This window comes from Lepisosteus oculatus, chromosome 12 (assembly GCF_040954835.1).
Source record: "Lepisosteus oculatus isolate fLepOcu1 chromosome 12, fLepOcu1.hap2, whole genome shotgun sequence".
In the NCBI taxonomy this organism is placed as follows: Eukaryota; Metazoa; Chordata; class Actinopteri; order Semionotiformes; family Lepisosteidae; genus Lepisosteus; species Lepisosteus oculatus.
This window is the reverse complement of record NC_090707.1, coordinates 17,861,753-17,877,837: the sequence shown is the minus strand read 5'-3', so window position 1 is coordinate 17,877,837 and position 16,085 is coordinate 17,861,753. Positions and strand designations below refer to the sequence as shown.

Sequence of the window (16,085 nt, the reverse complement as noted above, 5' to 3'; positions counted from 1 at the left end):
TGTCATAAATAAGTATTAATATGGGCCTTTCAAAACAAATGGGTTTTGATTGGATAATCTTGCAGGAAGACAGATTTTCTACACATCCAAAACAATTTGAAAGTGCTCTCCAAAGTCTAAGAGCGCAGGCAGAGAAGGCTGCAGTCTTGTAATTGGGACACACTACAGAAACCACATCAAAGGACTGAAGACTAAGGCAAGGAGTATAAGTGGACATAAGGTCAGGATTCAACTTTATTGTTCACTTTTGTTATACATTTTAAGAGTTTTAAAAAATGCAAGCAGTTTGAAGGTGTTGATAATCACCATTAAAAAGCTGAATGCCAAAAAAAGCATCTGAGAGTTTGACTTGCTACTGTATTTACAGTAAAAAGGTGTGGTTGTGGATGCCCTTCAAAAATAATAACAAGGGTATCCTGCTTATTACAACGGTCTTAAAAACAGCTTGCATGCTATTTCCATTCCTCTTCTGCCTACATACAGTATAACGATCTTCTATATATGACACATTAGCATTCTAAAGAGAGCACCTGCTACAGAACACACACCTTGTTTTCTCTTTAATTAAGGAAAAAATAGATGATTTTTAGAAGGACAAAAATTGATGGCCATCTTTATAAATCACATGTCACAGCCCAATTTTTCTGCAGTCAATAAAAAGAAACATTCATAAAATGTAGGAAGACAAGAAGGAAAGAGAATGAAGGGAATATTAAAATGTTTGGATTGCTTTGCTGTAGTGATTTTTTCAAATAAAAGATAACCATTGATAATGTAGCGTGTCTGGTAGTAAGTAAAATAATATTTTCTAAGCCTATTTCTTCTGAAGTAGAAATAGCCATGGGTTATTTCAGAAACACAAAAGTTCTCCTTAAATGAATAATGATATTCAGATGGAGAATATGTGAGCTGAATACCCAAAATCCTGACTACCAGGCTCTTGCACACAGAGATGAAGATAAAAAGTATGCTACAAATATTAATAATGACGGATAGAAATCACTGCTAAACCAATAGAAATATACGTTCCAGTGCAATCTGCAAAAAAAACCTGGTTCACTTTAACCTGATAAGAAAATAAGACCCTGACTAATGAGTGCAGAGGACAACTCAAAAAAGAAAAAAGATAATTAACAAAAAACGATTAAAATGGTCAATTAAGGAAAAATTAATTTAATCAAAGTTCCCTAAATTCCCAGTCTACACAGTCTACTCAGAAGGTTTAAAATCTTGATGCCACAGTCTCCCCAGGACACGTCACAGTACTTATCAGAATAATTAGTTCTGTTGTCCATGGCTTTACAATGTTATCCGGTTATTCACCAATTGTTGTTGTGTTGTTCTTGTTTATTGTTTATCTTTACCAATTAACCTAATCTTAATGTTATTGTTGCATTAAAGCTCATAGACTATCAAACATATTCTGGGCCTTTCTGCTGTTACTTCATCTTAGACTATTATCCATGTTAAGTTTTCAGTAAAACCAGCACATAACATTTCTCTAAGCTTATCGTCAGGAAGTGTCCACAGGAAGCAAGGATGAATCATACAGTTTCACACCTAAAACACCCCGCACTGATCCGCTCAACCCTCATATCATAAAAACTCTGTCTCATTCACCTTTAAAGATGTTTATTTTACAGAATATTTAAAGTGGTGGGACAATTAATAAAAATGAAATAAAAAGGCAATTTACAGAACACATTATTAAATATGATAGGTACTGAAATGAATAGGAAAACAAGACTATATGTAAAATCGATATACACAGAAACAATATATGACAATTTTTACATGGCAAGTGTCCTATATTTAATCATTTTTTTTTATTTGGAATGACTAAAAACTTCTATCTGCCTTGTTTTAAGGCTCACATAAGACCTGTGACAAGGACAATAACAGCTACCTAACTTGTGTGGGGCCTCATTAAGAGCTTTCCTGCCCAGATTCAATTAGTCACACTGATAATCTCATAATTCCTGCTACTGCGATTGTCCCCTGCTGTCAGAGCAAAATCCTTCAACACACAGAGTTTATCTCCATAGTCATTCATGTTAGCACAAAATAGTTATGGTGATCAAACAAAAGGAGTCAGACAATGCTTTGCATTCAAAATAAACTGAAAACTACTGTACATGTCTAAAATATTTGGCCAAAAGAAACATAGCATTTTAAAAAAACACTACAGTTTGCTTTGCCAGCTTCAAAGCTTTGCAAATTCAGTCTATATTGCTGTGCAGTGAGCTGGCTTAGCCCACATTTATCTCTAAAGCCTGCTGCACAAAGGTGTGGCCTACATTCTACATATTAGCCATTCAACTACCTACATATAGACAGACATAGCATTAAATTGCTGAAGTTAGAGTCAAGAAGACTGCCACAACTTCCTTTTTAGTCTTCAGTTAAGGAGGGTCGAGATGATGTGTATATTTAGCTGCTGTGGTGTGCTAAAAGTGGCTGAGTTTCATCTTAATGGAAGGAAAGTGAATGTAGAACAAGCTTGTCCTCCAAGACACAAGCTAGCATTAACTGCATTTACTAATTTAAAAACTCCCTGATCAGTAGTTCTTTGTACTAAAAAATGTAGCGATAAGCATTTGGATGGATTCCACACACAAACATCTTTAGTTAACTGTCTGAGTTAAATCACTTTTACTTTTTTGTTGATTGTTAAACACATTTTGCCTACTGCCCTACCCTGCCTTGTTCTTTCATTAGTTCCGCATCACTGAGAAAAGAGCGCCCTTTCCCATATTCATACAATACCACTTGTGTTTCTCTGAAGAGTCATGAAAGAATGTGACACAGAAATAGTCTTTGTGGAAGGATGGCTTAGAACATACTCACTAACAAAAGAAATGACCCTAAGAAAAAAAATTCAAAATCTATTAGCTTTCTAACCACTTCATCCAATACAAGGTCATGGGGGGAGCCGGAGCCTATCCCAGCAAACAACAGGCACAAGGCAGGATGGGAAGCCAGTCCATTATAATCCAAACACACAGACACAAACATGCATACATTTCACCTAGGGCCTATTTTTCCTCAGAGGCCAGTTAACCTACCAGCATGTCTTTGGGCTGTGGGAGGAAACTGGAACATCCGGAGGAAACTCACCTGAACATCCTGGGAGAACATACAAACTCCACACAGACAGCACCCCAGATTGGGAATTGAACTCAGGGCCCCAGCACTGCAAGACAGCAATGCTAACCACCACTGTGTCTCCCAAACATACTGTACAAAAACTGCAAGGAAATTACGGAGATGCTAAATAATGAGCAAGTGTTCAAACAACAATAAAAAAAACAGAAAATGCTACAAAGAAAATGAACAACACTGTTCAGATGACTTCCGTCAAAGCGTTGAAAAAAACACCTCTGTCACAAGCAAGCCTTATCTTTATTGTATCACCCAAGGTTCTCCCATGGCCATGTAGATTTCCTTACTTGCTTTGAGTCAAAAGGAAAAGAACTGAGTACTAGAGGATCTCAGGAGTAAAACTAAATTGAACCAAATTCTGCTACCAAAATAAAACAAAAAAATCTAATAAACCCTTAGTCCTCTCTCACAATCAGTGTTGTTTGTACTTCAAAAATGTACTTAAAAAGTACAAAACAACTTAAATAAATGCTACATTTTCCAAGTCCATTCCATTTCCATATAACAATTTATAAAAGAAATAAATTATAAACTGTACTCACTATTGGCTACTACTTTCTCATGCTTTCATCCATATCAGCTTCAAATGTTAAAAAGAACTTTTACTGATGCGTTTAAAATTGCGCATAACACATCACTTTGTGATATATACCTGTATGACTAATGATATATTTAAACCACTACAACCTAGCTGTTATGAAATAAATATTAATGTGGTAGTTGTTATTCTTGTGAGACTGGACATACTGTAGGACAGCACTGGATATTCATCCATATTTAATAAAAAATAATAATCAATTATTTTATGAATAGTGAAGCCTGTATATTAAATAAGAATCATGTACTTTCCCCTATTTATGTAACATAAGATACTGCTTTTAGATTTTTGTAACAAGCACATAAGGAAAATTGAAATGTATTTACAATTTATCTGCCATACACCTCAAGACAAATCTTAACACAGGCCTATTTCATACCATTTAAGTCATGACAAAGTCAAAACAATGCAAACACTCCCTTCTTGCTCTCCATGAGACACAGACACACAGACAGGGAGAGAGAAGCTTGGGGTCAGAGTGCAGGGTCAGCCATTGTACAGCACCCCTGGAGCAGTTGGGGTTAAGGGCCTTGCTCAGGGGCCCAACAGAGTAGGATTCCTCTGCCGACTGCGGGATTTGAGCAACCTTCCAGCCACAGGTGCAGATCCTTAGCCCCACTTATGTAGTTTAATAACTACAGAAAGTTATTGTGGAAATCTGAGCTTCCTGTAAAGGTTGTGAGATGTTTTCCTGATAATAAGGAGTTCTGCAAGGACTATATCAAATAAACTTGTGCATCTAACACAGCCCACACACAGTAAATAGCAAGAAGTATTGATAGGTCTCTGTTGGTCTTTTCTAAATATTTTGTTTTTAGAGCAATATAAACTGTTTACAGGAAAAACCCTCAAAGCTGTCAAATTGTTTTACTAAACTGGTTGGTTAGTAAATCAGTTTTATGGGACAGTCTTAATTATCATGATAAAATGGAAGAACAACAAGAACTGAAATTATAGCGAAAAGTATCTTTTTAAAAAAAAATGTTCTGTTGCATTACATAAAAATAACATCATTATAATACAAAAAATGCTGAATGGTTTAAGGCATTAAGGTTTTGTCTCAGCCCTGGAATGGATCTCATCCCAGTAACTAAATATTGTACACAAGTGCTGAGTATATTATATTGAATGTTCTTTCACAAAAACTGAACCCCTCAGCAATTGATTTACTGTAAGAGAAAAAAAGGCTGTCCTACATCAGCAGTGAGTCATCAACTTTCTTAAACCTCTTCTCAAAGGTTATTGAAATGGTAATATACTATACCATATAATATAGACTATAGATAGTTACCAAAAACCTTTAAGAAAGATTCATAAAAATCTGAAAGACACACCATTGGGAGTCACCATGACCCTGCCTGCAGAGCTAAACAACCTCAGTGAAAAATTTGGCAGCGAAAGGTAGGAGCGCTGTCTGTGTAGTGCACAGTACAAGGCAATACTGTATACTCGGACCCAGGCCAAAGTGTCTGCTTGATACTTTGGTTTAGAGTTGCGTGAGGGACAGAGGCAAGCAAGGTACCAGGGTTAGCCGATGAAACACTGAAAATAGGAACTACCCACATTATAACCTCTATGAAGCGCAGTGTTATGTTTAGTTCAAATGGTTGCCATGCCGATACTCTAGGGAGAATACACTTTTGCTGTTCCCTGCAACCAGTGTCGCACCTGTGTGTTCATGCATCAGGGAGACAACAACCAAAACAAATTTCTGGAGGCAGCAACATTTCAGCCATCAATACTGGGCCATTTTAGTAGCAGTGACAATGAAATAGAGTGGTAGACCTCTTCTACAGCAAATCATCATCTTGATAATTAATATATGACCATATTTAATGTACCTACACCTATAAACTGCACCATGTTCAAAGGCTGACAACAAAATCCCACTCAGAAAGTGTTTGTGTTTTGCCAGATTTGCACACTGCCCTTAACAGAATGCTTCCACCTTGCATGTCATAAACATTTCAGGGGCTTTTGAAGAACATGGATATAAGGCTAACATTGTTAGTGTTAAACAGTATTTTACAAAACAAAAGCTGATAGAAGATTTTAAAGATTTACTCCTAAAGGAAACTTCGATATCAACCAGAAAAGCATATTATGATTTCAGTGTCAGTACGGACATAATCACTGAGTAATATGGGCAAAATCAGAAAACTACAGTTTCTTCAAAAACACAAAGTATTACTCTCACCATAGGAGTATGATAACACACCTACAGTACTGAGTTCAGAGTTCCCTACTATAATACTTGAGAGAACATTATACAGCCTGTTGCAAAGATCATTTTTTAAATTAATTCCCCTTCCCCTGATTGCTGTGAAATGGCGTTGTGATTATAATTGTCTGTTTAGCCTCACAGTCTGGGTTGAGAGGCGCCTTGTAAAATAAAAATATGGTCTGTTTATACATCAGGATCACTGATTATGAACAATAAAGCCACTTGTAGGCATGTTTCCATTAAATTAAATCTTGTAGCTTTATAAAGTCTTGATGAAGTAAAAAGGAAAGTCTTAATGAATCCAAACTATATTATTATTTTAAAAAAGCATAACACTTTATAACCAAATAATGACACTGAATTTTTTCATGACTTCTAAGCTGAAATAAATTATCATTCACACGTACAGTATACAGTATACACTAAATTTGTCACAATTCACAAATTCACAATTTTTCCCATATTTAACCTATATTTATATTCTATAGCATATAAACCTTAAATCATAGAACCAGATATCTCAGAAGTACAGCCTTACTTAATTTGACATAAAAGTGCTTAGTTATAATGACTGTAGGAAACAAAATTGTTGTAAGAAATAAATGATGACGATACATGCTGTATCAAAATTATTTAAATTTGTTATAATATAAATTCTAAGCTTCCTTATGAGTGAAGAAATACATATATTTTTTTTTAATATTTAAATACTGTACCCCTGTGTAGAAAATCCTTTTATATAAAAAATAATAAAAATGAACAAATTATAAGATTTAATATGACATACCCCTTTGGGGAAAATACTTACAATTTTTTTTTATTGAATTGACAAACTTAACATAACTTTGAAAGCCAACTACATTTTATGGAGCTTTCAAATTTAATAGAAACCGTATAAAGGGATTCTACAAGTAATATGGTTTATCTAGAGGGAATGTTGGGATGTTTTGGTGTTTCTCTGTCTTGTTAAAAATGGATTTACTTGGTCTACAAATGAAAAACATTTCACTGTGTTTGTTTTCAATAACTCCTCTTCAAAAGCTTTCATTTTCCACTTTAACCAGTTTAAATATATCTCTGTAAAAGGAAACCATTCATATCATACAGACTATATGATGTATGGATGCAATTCATAATAGTGTGAAGTGAAGCGACCTATACACCAATCATTACCAAATGATTTTACACACACAGCAAATGCCACAGTTGCTGTTTGAGCAACTCTAGTCTAAATCAGGCAAAAAATGTTATAACAACCCTGGGTGATTGCAAACCTGACTAACCTCAACAATGAATTCTCACTCATACTCTGCCTGGGTCTAGGGTTGCCATTGAAGAGCACAAACCTCATGCTTAACTATGTCCAAGAGATGCTCAGAGGCATTTAAAGCTTGATTTGTCAAAGAAAAGCATATTATCCCATTGAATCTGATGCCGTTGGTCATACTGAAATAGAGCTTGAATGTTTCTGTGAGCAATGTGATAAATTTACAATTCCTCTTGCACATAAATGCCTCAGTACTGGCACTCATATTTTATTTTATTGTTATCTTACAGTACATTGCTACTCTGGTTTGCTAAGCATTTGTCTCAGTCTATCTCAGTTACTTACCAATGGCTTCTGAGACTGTAAAAGGTAGCTCTATTCCTACTGAAAAATATTACTACAGTATATGTAACATTGAAAAGCCTGCCTGTGGATGCCCTGAGATTTGAAAACCACCAGGAGCAGAATTATACAACTAAACATTGCACACCTTACAGGGTAACTCTCTGTGAATAGTCATAACCTCAGAGTTGTAAGCACCTTCAGCCAATTGAACAGTGCATAACTACAATACATGTACATACAATATTCATGTCCCAGCACTCTTCCTCCTTCTACCACAACTGAAACGGATTGATTTTTTTTTTCAGCTTGGAATTAACCTTTATTTGTTCAAAACATCTGTGCCAATCACTACAGACTCTTTTAGAAGAGAAAAAAACTGTACAATGACTAAATAAATCATAATTGATATTAATATTTGACTGCTGAAAACAAATCAAGGGTCTTGTGATATTGGAATAACAATAATAAATTACCATGGCCTGATTCTTTAAAGATAAGAATATTAGAAAGGTTACAAATGACAGGAGGCTATTTGGCCCCTCTAGCCCAAATGGTAATTAGTATTGAATTTATATAATGATATGAGCATTTCATTCAGCCATATGTTGAAAACAAAACCCAGACACCAGCTTCAAAAACAGGACTGGGTAGCTTTTCTAGACGCCACAACCTTATATGAAAAAACATCCCAAACTAATACGTTTAGTACTTCAGGATTTTCTAACCATTCAACCTAAATTACGCACTGTTTCCTTCCACTACCCTTCTGTTTTAAAGGATATTTAGGTTGTCTTGATTTTAATAACAGTAGGCTGGAGGGATGTTGCATCGTTTCCGTTGTATATAAAACATTTTACACCAAAGAGGACTCATCACATTAGTAAAATCATTTAGAATGGGATCGTGATGGTTTGCTGGGTCCTTTAATAAGTGACCAGTGCTGTGTCATCAGCAAACTTCATGAGATTCATACTTTCATTCATACTTTGTGTATGTGGATAAGAAATTATCTGTAATTTGATCTCTCAAAACTAGGCACCTTAAAATTTATATCAAATTAAAGATTTTGTAAATAAAGAGTGACATAAATAGGATATAAGTAGGCTTACTTTTGAAAATATGGCGTTAAGGGCTGGGTCAAGTACTTGCAAGAAGAAATTTTCTAGAAATAGAGTTCAATAAATTAACCTCAAACAGCCTGGTTTATGGAGAGCTTATGTTATGCTTATACTGTATGTTTACAGTCAGGTTTCCTTCTGGGTGTTACTCCATGACTCGGCATATTTTCAGCCGAGCTCATTAAAACCCTGTGGAAAAACACTCAAGCTTTCCTTTTCTGCACTGCCATTCAAACTCCAGTCACAGTGAATCATGGACTTCAACATGAAAGGGACAAAACATTAAAGCTTTGCATCATAATAATATATGCAGATTATAGCACAAATAAAACCTTGACATTTAGAGTACTTATATAACAAAAAAAACATTCAATAACTACTATTTATTTATTAGCTCCTGATCTTTTGTTTCAAGCATGGATTATTAGGAAATATTCTTGTAGCATTTTAAACGGTGAAAACCATTAATATTTAGCAAGAACATAAAGAACACAATATTGAACGAGTCTACTTTAAAGTGAGCCATTACTTGTCATTGTTGCATTGTGAGTTGCTACATGTTTGCATTGAGGTTGTATTGTAGACAGCAGTCAAAAGTTAAAAGACAACAGAGTGTACTATATTTTACAAGATTGTGTTACGCTGTACATTTCTGCTGTCTTACCGAATGATATCTTCACCTGAAGAAGGCCCCATGGCCAAAACGTTGTTTTCTTTCTTCTCTTTTCAGCATGGAATAAACCTATTACTTGTCCCTTTGCAGCCTATGCATGCAGACGCAGCCACCCACCTGTATTAAATGTATTACATCTTTTCAACTATTCTGGAAGCCAAGTTAATGTCCTTTAAGGGTGTTTTATGAATCTAAAGAATTACTTAAATGTCAGCTTATGAACACTTTAACTGCAGTTATCTGCAGTATTCTCTTAAAAATCTATATTTATGGTAAACTATTAACATTAAAACCATGAAAAAGAGTGATTTACCTTTTTCATATACACATATATCTCTGTTATATTACACTTTTAAAAAATGCCCACACACTTCTAGGATTCACAAGTGAAAGAAAATGTAACGATGTAATAATGATTACATTTCATAAAAACAATAATAATTACGTGAAAACATGTCAATACCAATACCTCAGGTATGAATTCCACCATATTAATACTAGTCCTAATTGTCACCTTCTTACAAATCCCCTGCGAAAACAATTGTGGATGCATACAATTTATAGACTTTGTGTCTTACCAAATGATTTGTACAGACATTTGATGATTATGTGATTGTTAATTACAGTTTAATTTAATTTCCGTGAACTGCTGCGATACCACTACCATATTGCGATTAGACACTTTTTGTTTATTTTATGCCTAGATTTTTATTACTGTTTCTAGAAATATATAGAAAATTACTGAAAGCTTTCTTCTTTACCAGTTTTCTGAATAACCAGATACTTCACAGTTTATTATTCTGATGTGTTTATTATTATACAACATAATAATAAACACAATCATGCAGTGAATCTGGCCATGATTATATGACCCTCTTAAATTCCTTTAACATCTCAGCCCCTTAAATATATTCTTAAAGGATCACAATCATTTATTTTAATTATTAACAATCAATCAGTAGTTTAGTAGTGTGGGGCCAGTGATAAACTATACAATTGCATTTATATGGTGTTTTTCATCCAAAAGACTGGAATTTTTATTGTGAAGTAGGAGTGGATCCACTTATTTATACAAATTCCTACAACAGTATCAAAAAATACAGAAGTAAAAAAAAAACAGCAAACATATTTCAGATTAAAATTTGACCAATCCCTGCTCATCTGAAGCAGTGTCTGAACATGTCATCTTCCATGTTCCAGCCTTTTTTTCCATTCAAAATTTCAACACAGATCATATAAAAAATTCTAACTGAGCAATAAAACAAGTTACATTAATAATATATAATGGAATTTTAAAGGTTTGCATGTAAACATTAATGCATCCTTTAAAACCCACCCAAAAAACTGCAGATATTAACATTTGTCTTTTTCAGCTTGGTAAAAGTGGTGGTAAACTTTAACTAAACTTCCTGCTGCAGTGCTTTACTGATTGAAACAGGTTTCAACATAAAATTGGGTCTGCTTAAAAAATTAAAAAAACATTCAGAGACCTCTTAAAATGGGATCTTCTTTCGAATTCAGTTTAATTTGCTACAGAACACAACCCTTCATCAAAATGTTTCTCCATTAGCATAAAACCGTCTCCCTCAGGGGAGGTAAAGCTGAACACTAGGAGCAGTGAGTCATGTGTAAACCCATTTGGGAATATAATGTTTACTGGTCAAATAAATGTCTGCATTATTTTTAAATATGGAGTGATCTAAATTAGATCTGGAAATGCGATGTCGGATTTAGCAGTTACTTCTTTCTTTACAAAATAATTGTATATTATTGGAATAATTGGAAATTATTATCAAACCTTTATTAAAGAAACATCTTGAGTTTTTAATCTAAACCTCATTACTTAAGTGGTTCAGTTTTCCGGACAAAGTACTAGCAGGCACTTGTAAAACGTCATCTACTGCCATTTGTACAGTAATCCAGTATTTGTTTTTTAATGGTAGGTATTTTAAATAAAGCATCAAATGACTACATACCTACTGAAGAGAAATGGTACAACCCACAGTTAGTAGCCGAAATACTTAATCAGGCATTACTTTTATGAGAAAATTAATTTGTTTGTAAAGGATACCAGGACCACTGTATTTCTGTATGAATGTTGTCATGGAACATGTCTAACTATCCACTAAGTGTTCTTCCTCGGACCCAAACAAAAAAAAGAATCCCCAGATTATACTTGTGATGCTTGCTCATACTGTAGCTGCTCCATCCAAATACCTTGAGAACCTATAGATTGCAAAGAAGCTTAATGTGATAGCCAAGAAAGGATGGGCCTTGTATAGGCATTCACATCAGTTTATTCTTTCTACTGACGTCTGTAAAAAGTGTCTGGTTAAAAGGCAACTGCCATGCTATTTTTATATTTTGGAGTTAGAAAGAATTGGCATTGATGAGTGCATTTCAAACCCCAATGAAAGTAAAAAGTACACAGTAACCTCAAAACCTCAAATTTACATCACAAAATAGATTTCCAGGTACGCGCAGCGCCATGTTCTGCGATCCAGAATGAGGCAACAAAACTTTCAGTGACATATTATAACATTGTTGGCATTGCAGGCTTGTGAATACGTCTCTTTTAATCCAATAGAAATATTGCTCTCAACTTTGAGACGGTTTTGCTGATAAATGGAACTCGCTTGTTAACTCTGCATGCAGATCACGTTGGAACATTTCTGCGGTGACATGTCTGCAGCACAATCTGTACTTATTCGCGTACAGCACATTTCATTAGTCATTACGGTGACTAGCGAGCAGGAAGGCACACTTTACGTCGCAATTTGCAATCTTGCTGGCGTTTGCGACAACATGGCGACTTACAGTACTTTCGCAAAGTTCACAATTTTTGGCTTAATTCAAAATTTGTCAAATTTTATGATACCCTCAATTAGTTCATTTTAGTTAGATTTAATAACCAGTCTGAGAAATTGGTACTGCAGTTCCCCTTTAAATTCTGTCTGTACGTTAGCAGCTGCCTAGGAAAAACTTCATTACTGCACAAGATAAGGCTGAGGTATCAGCCAGCTTTGTGCCACGGCTTAATGCACATCCACTAGGCTACGTTTTTGTTCAGATTCAGCAGAACCTCCAAGGAAATACAAAAATGGCAATAAACAAGACTAAATATAAATTTTCTCCTGAGATATGCAACACACAAGCTTTTTGTTCAAAAACATTGTATTCCTATTGTGAAAGTCTATTAAGTCTCTATCACATTTCATATTATACCAAAGACCTGCCTTCCTCATTCATGCTGATCAACCTTCTATTGCATAATTAAAAGTAATAGCCAGCTTCCAGCCTTGGGATCACGTTACAAGTGCAATAAGACTTCCACTTTTGTTTCCTACAGAAACAAAAAAGATAATTCCATGTTTAAAATTGATCACCTGACAGATGCAGGTAATATATTTTTTATGTTTTGGGAAAGTTATTTAATAGTAAAGGAAATGTATTTCAAATCTTCACAACTGGCATGCAATACCATAATGAAATGAACTTATTAATCAAATCTTTAACCCATACAGGAAAAATGTATTTCTTCGTTTTTTTTACTTGTTTACCTCAGTTCTTATTAGTGGGCCATTTTTATTAGTAGTAGACCACAGCTTATCATGTAATACTTCACAATACTTTCTGATATTTCATGATCCAATTCCCATGAAACTCCTAGTGTTCTGTTTTATTTTTAAGCATAAACCATTCTAAGAAAAAGTCATTCAACAGTAATGGACACAAATCATCGAGCTTTAACATAACATTTATGATAACATGAGGTCATCCACAGGCTCTAGACTAACCATCATGTAATCAAATCCACATTCTCTGCCCTAACTGTGTACCCATTATGAGTAATGGTACTACTGAACATCCAACTGCCCAGTACTGTTCACCCAAACAGTAAGCCCTCACTGTATTTAATAAAAAAAAATACATTTACCTTTCAAAGGGCCAAAAACAAAACAGCTCAATAGCAATTACTGACTCCTACTCCAACATTAACTTTAAAAGATGGAAGACTTATGCTTTCGAGGAATTTTTTTAAAAAATAGTACGCTATGCTATGCTTACGCAGAAAGACTAAATGTTCCTGAATGTCTTTTGCTTCCTACTGTACCTAATTTATTAGTTCTTAGCATAATCCGCACTGCCTATAGGAAATCATGAACCCTGATTAGCAATAATCTAGTTACAAGAACTTTACCTTAGTAGACCTTTTAAAGTTCTAGGCTTGTAGTACTGTATGTAGGATATATGAAAATTGCCTGCATTGTGTGATACGTAGCATCATAAAAAAGAAGAGCTGGTGAAAAGTTGGAAGATAATGAAGTATTCAACACTGTGGTGAGACTCCATTGTTAATTTTATGTTCCATCCAGAATCCTATTTCAGAAAGCCACATGCTTTTTTTTTTAAGACCATGGTCTCAACATGGAAGGTTCAATGTAAAGACTGTCACTTTTTCAACTGTGAAGAAAGTACTTGTACCTTTTCAGAAAATGTAAGCCAAATAGATGGTAAACAGTGTATTCACAGAAATCCTGCTAGATAGAAAATTGACAAACTGAGTACAGTCATAATGTTAACTGTATATTGTTGTTTTTTATGACTGTTATTAGTTTGTTACACAAGCACAAGTAAATAATTGGAAAAGTTTCCTGTGTACAGAAACGTGGGGGTGAAGTAGATGCTTCAATAGAGGTATTGACAAACACTACAGTCTGGGCTGCACTGGTTTAAATTCAATTTAGGTCACAATTAAAACCAATTTAGGACATTCAATCCACATTCAACGTCTAAGGCAAAAACAAACTGCAATGCTTATTCAGCAACATTTCTATAAATGTTAACAAGGTTTCTTCAATGAGACGAATTAAAAAATAACTGGAGGACCAGGCGTCAGGACTGAAGTGTCAACAGCTGGACAAGAAAAAAAAAGAGAAGCTGCCCCAGTATCAAGCTTGACTTTTGTTCAATTAAACCAAATCATCCATCACAGTGATGAGCTATAGTAGATTTTAAGAAACTGCAAAGGCATAAACAATTATAGAAAACTAAAATTGCTTTATATTTGAAAGGACGAGAAAGGCGTAGGGATTTGGTGTTACTGAGCAAAATCAATTCAATCTATATCCTAACGTTTAACTTATCCCCCGTGGGAAAAGCAAATTACAATATTCAGTTTATTTTTGTCTGATTCTCTTTTTGTACGGCTCACATTACAATGTTATACTAGGCAGATGTTCCAAAACTGTTCCGACCACAATCGTACTGCGAGGACACCCCTCTCCTACTGCAGCACTTCGGTGCATTTTGACACAATTACCTTGACTGCTGGCTGGCACATGCAACAGCCCAGCAGTTTTAATGACAAAAAAAAAAAGGTGGGCAATTATCGTCATTACTAGGAGCCAATTTTAAATTATTCCGTCTCACTCTCTTCGTGCTCCACTTGGATTTCTAAGACGTGTAACTGAAGTTTTCTGTTTGACCTTGGTTTATTAAAAATAGCATTTTTTGCTCTGTTAAACCAGGCCCGTCTGTCCTTCCTCTGGAAAGATAACTGCTGGCATAGCTGTGTTTAGCCAACTACTTGTTTTTAAATTACTTATCCTTCGCGTTTCAGTTTAAAACTGAACAGTCTTCAGACCCTTTTCAGGTTCAATCTCCTCGCGTGGGGGGATGCGATCTGTTTTACGAGATGCAGCTCAAAATTCTTATCAATAGTAAAGAGTTGAGCACGGTAACGGTTCATTTAAGACACCAGCTAAGAAGCGATGGCTCATCTGGTGGGCTATACAGGAAATAATTTATCTTAGGTACAGTTAAAGAGCACAGTACTGCTAGAAAGTGTTTTTCAACACAGAGATATTAAAATTATTCCTTATGTACTGTATGTCTCCATATATGTAAGCTCAACAATATTTATGCACTTACACATGTAACTAAATCTATACATAGCACCGCATGTATGAAACGCCATGGATCACTTACCTTTATCTCGGATAGCTTAAAATTTGCACAGTTCAAAATCTCATACACTGTCATTTTGTTAACGGGGTACTACGGAAGCAGCACTAACATTTCACCGTGCTTACCTTTCCATCCTGATACTACCTGTATTGTGTTCTTTAGAATGAGTACTGGTTTGCAGGAACTGTCCCCATCCCCCATATGACCTAATGTCACCGTCACCTGCTAGTCTTTTAACAGCTCTTCCCAATCGTGGCACCAAGAACATCACAGAAAACGACCCGCAAGTCGCGGAACGCTTCCATTCACCTGGGTTACTGCTCAGAGACATCGTGACAGCCGGCATTGCCATTAGGGTTACACAATTCATGCAAATGCATGCTTCCAGAGACCTAATGAAATCCTCTGCCCATTAAAAAAGAAAGATAAAGATGGAAAAAATCTTACCAGAAATGTACCGTCTCTGGCATGTCTTTTAGGTGTAGGAAACTGATGACTGGAGCTTCGGCTAGTGTAAGAAGATTTCGGCGGATTCTAACGTTAAGAGCAGTTCTTCCCGACACCGTTCTCTTTTAAAATCATTTTCGTGTTTATTGTTGGCGTTGCTTCACTGATACCTAAAAGGAAAAGCAATGAAAGTGCTGTGTTTGCCCGTTTCTTGGATGCAGTTAGCCGGGTGCCTGACAGCGCTCCTCCCTGCAGTAAGGGACTCCGCATCTGCTAATGAG

General features: G+C 35.3%; 1 protein-coding gene across 3 annotated transcripts in view; it reads right to left on the bottom strand.

Moving 5' to 3' along the window:
• osbpl6 (oxysterol binding protein-like 6) overlaps positions 1 to 16,085 on the bottom strand; it is a 59,140-nt gene extending 43,055 nt beyond the window's left edge. For all 3 annotated transcript variants that reach the window (XM_015358940.2, XM_006636485.3, XM_015358942.2), the window contains exon 1: positions 15,805 to 16,085. The gene's annotated coding sequence lies outside the window, so the exon portion shown is untranslated. The remainder of the gene's footprint in view (positions 1 to 15,804) is intronic.